The sequence below is a fragment of the Antechinus flavipes genome, chromosome 3 (assembly GCF_016432865.1).
Source record: "Antechinus flavipes isolate AdamAnt ecotype Samford, QLD, Australia chromosome 3, AdamAnt_v2, whole genome shotgun sequence".
Lineage (NCBI taxonomy): Eukaryota > Metazoa > Chordata > Mammalia > Dasyuromorphia > Dasyuridae > Antechinus > Antechinus flavipes.
In genome coordinates, this window is record NC_067400.1 from 59250527 (window position 1) to 59257300 (window position 6774).

Sequence of the window (6774 nt, forward strand, 5' to 3'; positions counted from 1 at the left end):
ATACCATTTTTAGAGATAACCAGAGTGTTAATACAGCAAGGAACTGTTTAAAACTAAACATATCAGATTTAAATTGGGGTGGGGGAGGAATGGGTGAAGAGTGGAGAGAGAAGGTTTTTAGATTTAAGTGCTAGGAAATTCTTGGGTACCCTTTTGTTAAATCTGCCCTCAGACATGTTGGGGTAAGAAATATTAAACAGCTTGGAAATGTGCCATAGCCAACACACCTATTACTGACTATGAGGACAATGTATTCCATCATTTCTTCTGCTTCATATTGATTCCCTCTGTTACTTAATTCAAAGCATAGGCTATTTGATAAAAATGACAACATTATGAATTAATCTTGGATACTGGCTTGCAAAGGGCATAAAACACACGTATTGAGGACACCAACTCAGAGTCACTCCCATTCACAGATAATGGTTCAGTTGACATTTATATATGACTTTGAGGTTTGTGAAAGCTTTGAGCCTCACAAACACTCTCTGAAAGATATTAGAAGCCTCATTTTTGAAGTAAAGAACTGAGACTCATAAAAGTAAGTGATTTGCCTATGACCACTAAGCTGATGTCAGAGGTAGGATCATAACCCATTCTGACTACAGTCTCTTTCTCTACATCATGCTGTCTTCAGAGCCTAAGAACTCTTGGAAATTACCATAGCTGAGGGAAAAGTTAAAAGTTACCCCTCACAATCAGTGTCCTCATCTGAAAAATGAAATTTTTTTCATCTACTTTTTTAAAAATTAGCAATATTAAATGAGTATCAGGAACCTATCATTTTGGTATAATGAAAATGTCCACATTAGAACTTTCTAGAAACCAAGGGCAATTCTAAAATGGACTATGTTCACTTGAATGATTTCATAGACATAGCTGATCTCTGAAATTTTTTCAGTCCTTGATATTTGAAAGATTTCTAGGATTAGGATAAATGGAGAGGAAGAAGAAATTCTTGGAAATTGGCATAAGAAAATCAAAACATAAATATGCGCTCCTTTAATTATATGGAAGAGCAAGAGAAGAATGGGGAGTCTGATAATAGATAGATAAGCAAAGAACTGAGAAAGGGTATAATACACTGGAGGGTCTAACTCCCTGATAGAAATAAAAAATGACTTGATTCTGATTTCTATCCTGAAATGAAGCCACCATGGACACTGAAGGGCTCATGAAATTTGAAACCAAAACTGAGTCTGACTCTTAAATTATGCTACTTCCTATCTACCATGTGACCTGAGAAATTCATCTGATCTGTCTGTATGTGGATCTCTAGATCACCATCTATTGAGATAATCATATAATTTCTGTTAGTCTGCTTATCAATATGGTCAATTATGCTGATAGTTTTCCTGATTTTGAAACAGCTCTACTTTCCTGGTAAAAAATCCCACTTGGTCATAGTATATTATCTTGGTGATATGTTACTGTAATCTCTTTGCTAATATTTAATTTAAGATTTTTGCATCAATATTTATTAGGGAAATTGGTCTATAATTTTCTTTTTTTGTATTGGCCCTTCCTGGTTTCATTATCAGCAACACATCTGTGTCACAAAAGGAATTTGGTAGGACTTCTTCTTTCCTTATTTTTCCAAATAGTTTATATAAGATTGGAATTAATTGTTCATTAAATGTTTGCTAAAATTCACTTGTTAATCTGTCTGGCCTTGGAGAGTTTAAAATCTATCATTTATAAAATGCATGAGACTCATGTCAGGGGTCCTCAAACTTTTTAAATAGGGGGCCAGTTCACTGTCCCTCAGACTGTTGGAGGGCCAGACTATAGTAAAAACAAAAACTTGTTTTGTGGGCCTTTAAATAAAGAAACTTCATAGCCCTGGGTGAGAGGGATAATCGTCCTCAGCTGCCGCATCTGGCCGGCAGGCTGCAGGCCGTAGTTTGAGGACCCCTGAGATAGGTAGATCCCTATGCTCCTTTCTGTTCTAATTCCAATAAGGTCTGTCTCCATGCAATTTTCAGGAGCAACTGATAGGCTTTTCAGAAGGTTTTTTTTTTCTTTTTTTTGGTTATGCAATAAGCTGATAGGCTCCTTACACCAGAATCCAAGAAAGAGAACCTGTGAATCTTATTCCCTCTTACCCTATTCAATGTCAGTCCTATAACCCTGGCCCCTTTGTGGCAGTTGCCTCTTTTCTCCTTTATGTCTTTGTAAAGATACCCTTTCCTTCACTTAATATGGCTTCCTTTTGCTTTCCTTTCCACAGTTCCATGATTCTTCTGCTCATTGCATTATTAATGACATTTTTTCAAGGCTATTACCTGTGTACAGTGAAATGATTTTTAAAGGATTATTTTAAATCATGATCTATCTTTATTCTTTATTCTTTATTCTATCTTATTAGTTTATTTCTGATTCATCTTGTGGACTAATTTGTACTTCATAAAGAGATCACCTCATATTTGATAGTTTATTCAGCACCTTTTTGATCCCTTTTCCATGATTAGATTCAGGGTTTTCAAAGATCTTCCATAGGATTCAAAGAAAATAGTGGAAGGCAAATCTCTAAAGAAAAGTTACATACTTCTACTTATCCATGCTTTCTCTGGATGCAGATAGCAAAACTGCCCCTGATGTGTTTCCCTCTCTTCTTTAGGAAGTTCTTCTGGGTGGAGGAGGGGGGGTTCTATATTCATTTATACAATTTTCAATCACTCATGTAGTCATTCATACACTGTTTTTTTAAGCATATAGGAAGTTAAACTGTATACCTCTTAAGTTTCTTCCCTTTCTAAATACTGTCTTCCTGCCTGAGTTAGACCACTGCTCCAACATCCCCAATCTGTTTTCTTTCTTTCTCTTTTTAGCAAGGCAATTGGAGTTAAATGACTTGCCAGGCTCACAGAGCTATAATCACTAATAATTGTCTGAGGCCAAATTTGAACTCAGAGGCTCCTAATTCCAGGGCCAGTGCTCTTTCCTCTGTGTACATCTAACTGCCCCCACCCCAATCTACTTTTACTGCTCATTTGACTGGACCCAAGTGTCTCTAGAGGAAAAAATGAGGTACAGCCCTCTCTCACTTAAATCCAATTTATTACCATATCATTGTATTACCTCTGGGATGTCATTATCCTCTTTGAGAGCAAAGGACAAACAACAGTAATTATATTCCTACTATATACAGAACATTACATTCATGCAGGGACACACATACTGTAGCCGACACAAAAGCATTCCACATATCCGCTAGGTTATAAATTTCTTGAATACAGAAACTATTTCATTTTTAAAATTTATTGTTCCCAACCCTATCAGAGTGCCTTGCATGAAGTTGCATTTAATAAATGTTTGTCAAATTTAATCTAATGGGCTGTGATCCTTTGCATATGTTAATACTGTGTCATGCCAATAAAACTGGTCCCAATGGCGAAACACATGTCTTCTGTGCTTGATTAAAAAAAAAAATTATACGTAATTTAGTTTCTTCCAAAAATGTGATATCACTAAAGGGAATTAGTTGTACAGGATATACAGATCATGTAGTGGTTTTTTTTTTATCATTCCTGGGATGATTTTTTTTTTTTTAATTTCACCTCCAGCAATCACAAAATAGGTATTTCAGAGATCCTTCCTTTGAGCTATTGAGAAAGGGAACTAGATGACAAGAAAAAGTTAATTAAGCAACCAGCTAGACCTCTGGATCATCTCTTTGTCTCCTATGTAGTGCATGGTGTCATGTGCAATGTGCCTGCTAAGTAGATGATTGCCATTGAATTGTCAGGAGTGGGAAAAAAGCACAAAACAAAACCTATGGCAAAAATATTATTCAAAAATATTCTTCTTTCTTCAAGTCTCACCTCTCTATCCATCTGTTAGAAGTTATCAAGTTAAGAACAAATGTTTTTTGGATGGCTTTTTCAAGTTTTGTCTGTCTGAAGTTGAATATGGAAAATGGCAAATCAGTTCATGAGATTTATTCTTAAATAGCCTTTAAAATGTCAGATTTAGTTCAAGACATATGTTGAGATGTCTAATAAATTAGAAGGATAGAGTTGGTCTGAGAATGAATATCTTATTCTTCCTTGCTGAGAATCCTGGTTTGATGGAGGGGTAAAGGAAGGGATACTGGAATAAAATGACTGAAAGGTTAGGAAGAGAATCTTCTTTGGGGCTAGAAAAGTGCTCTGAACCTCTTTTCAGGCTTGGGACTGGAATGCAATAAAATTTATGACCCATAAATACTTAACAGAGAGAAATTTACTCAAGCATAAAAGAAGGAAAGACACAAAATTGATTCAAGACTGATCAGGTCACAAGGCTGGCTTTGTTGTTTTTTTAAAGAGAATGCAGTCTGAATTAAGTATATTTTTCCCCTTCCTTTTTTTTTTTTTTTTTTTTTTTGGTATCCAAAGTGTTTAGCACAGTGCATACCATTTAATAAATTTGTATTGACTGATTGACTCCTATCACAAACTCCTACCACTTCCTTTTTAAAATAAAAAGTTAATGTGCACATTAGGCATAATTATATATCTATGACATCTCACCTATCTTTCTTTAAGAAAGCTTTTGGTTTGAAAGACAGAAAAGCCATAAGACTGACCACTCTGCTTTCTTCAGAGAGCATGTACTAGACTAAAATCATACATACCTGCTTCTTTAAATATTATTAATATAAAGGAAATGATTTTTAAATTCAAATTGCTTTCTTGGTCACTATCTCTTAAAGGAGGAAGAGCATCTCCAGCTAATATCTGAAGGTTTGACTCCTTTCCCACCAAAGTATAACTATGCAAAAAGACCATCACAAATAAGTAATAACAACAAACCCATTTATCCAAGCAGATAGAAAACAGGAATCAGAGAAGTTGCAGTGGGAAACACAGAGAGATAAAGATGGAAAGAAACAAAGATACGGAGAGAAAAATAGAGACAGAAAGACAAAGTGATAGGGAGAGAGAGAAAGAGAGAGAGAGAGAGAGAGAGAGAGAGAGAGAGAGAGAGAGAGAGAGAGAGAGAGAGAGAGAGAATATACAAAATGAGTACCATGCAGCTCTTTATGGGAAAGGATGGGTAGGGAGGCAGTGCCAGTGTAAAAAAGCTGGGCCTCAGTGAGTGCCAGAAAGTGGTATGAACAGAAGAGGAATATCTCTAAAATGAATAAAAATGTGTTAATTATAAATGAGGCACAGCAGATCCAAGAGGGTAGAGCACAAGCTAGGATTGAGCTAAGCTTTCCCAACATTCCTCTCCAAATAACTTTAAAATATACCTCACAACAAATTTTAAAGTGGCAGAACCAACTAAAAGTCAGAGGAATACATTTATCCAGAGTAAGATAAATTAATGAATCCACAGGAGAAGTCTGTAATACTTGAGTGGATGTAGGCCCAGAATAGAGCAGGGGTACCAGCAGTGAACATTGGAGAAGGAGACAGCAGCATCAGCAAACACAACAGTTTCAGGAACTCTTAGCTCAGAGATAGTAAAGGGATCAAACTTGTCAGAAGAAGATTGTGGAGACTCTTTGTTGGTACTGGGTGCATCTGACCTGGTTGATAACTCTATTACTCATTAGCAATTTTGAGTTTTAGTTCTAGGGTACTCCTCTCCACCCAGGGGACAGATGAGGAGAGCAGTGTTACCTCTCACAACACCTTAAAAGCATTGAAAACTTGCAGATCCCCAGAACTAGCTCTGAAAACAGCAACATGAAAAAGCCTGATGCTTGGAAACTGTCTCTTCAGCCTCAAGTAAGCAAAATCTGACTTCAAGATAAAGTTCAAAGTAAAAAAATAGGCTTGGAAAAATCAGCAAAATAACAACAAAAAACTTCACTGTAAAAGCCTACTATGGTGGTAGGGAATACCACAGAAAGGAAACTCAGAAGAAAACATCAATGTGAAAATAGCTACAAGCAAAGTCATAAAAAATTGATATTTAGACACAAACCCAACAAGAATTCCTGGAAAAGTTAAAGAAAGAGAAGAATGGTAGAGAAAATTGGCAAAAAAAATGGGAGTGAGGCAAGAAAATTATGAAAACAGAATTAATGACTTAGTTTTTAAAAGTCATGAAAATTTTGAAGAAAATAATATTTTTAAAAACAGAATTGCCTAATAAAGACACAAAAATGCACTTAAGAGAAGACATTTTAAAAAGCAGAATTGGTCAAATGGAAAGAGAACTATAAAAGTTCACTGAAGAAAATAATTCCTTTAAAATTAGAAGTGTGCAAGTGGAAGCTAATGACTTCATGAGATTTCAAGAAACAATAAAACAAAAACTAAAAGAATGAAAATAAATTTGAAGAAAATTTGAAATACTTCTTTGGAAAAGCAACTGGCCTAAATAAATAGATCAAGGAGAGTTAATTTTAAAATTATTAGCATACTGGAAAGCTGTGATTTAAAAAAATAGTCTAGATAAGAAAACTGTATTAATATTCTACAATCAGAGGGAAATATAGAAATTGAAAGAATCCAGTAATGACACCCTGAAAGAGATCTCCAAATGAAAACTCCTATAAATATCATAGCCAAATTCCAGAGCTCCCAGAGTAAGGAAAAAACACAAGATTCAAGAGAATCATAGAATGGTAAACATAAAAGAGAAATTATAAGGAACTTGATAAGGTAAGACTGTTTCCAGCCCTGTATGAGGAAGATACTTTATCTCAAATACAATTCTAGTCAAAATTTCTTCTAGTTATATTTTTCCCTCCCTTCAATCAGATAATCAATGTCTCCCTGCATCCAGGAGTGTCCTTCTATGAAAACTGGTAAAAGGAAAGAAACTGGGATCAAT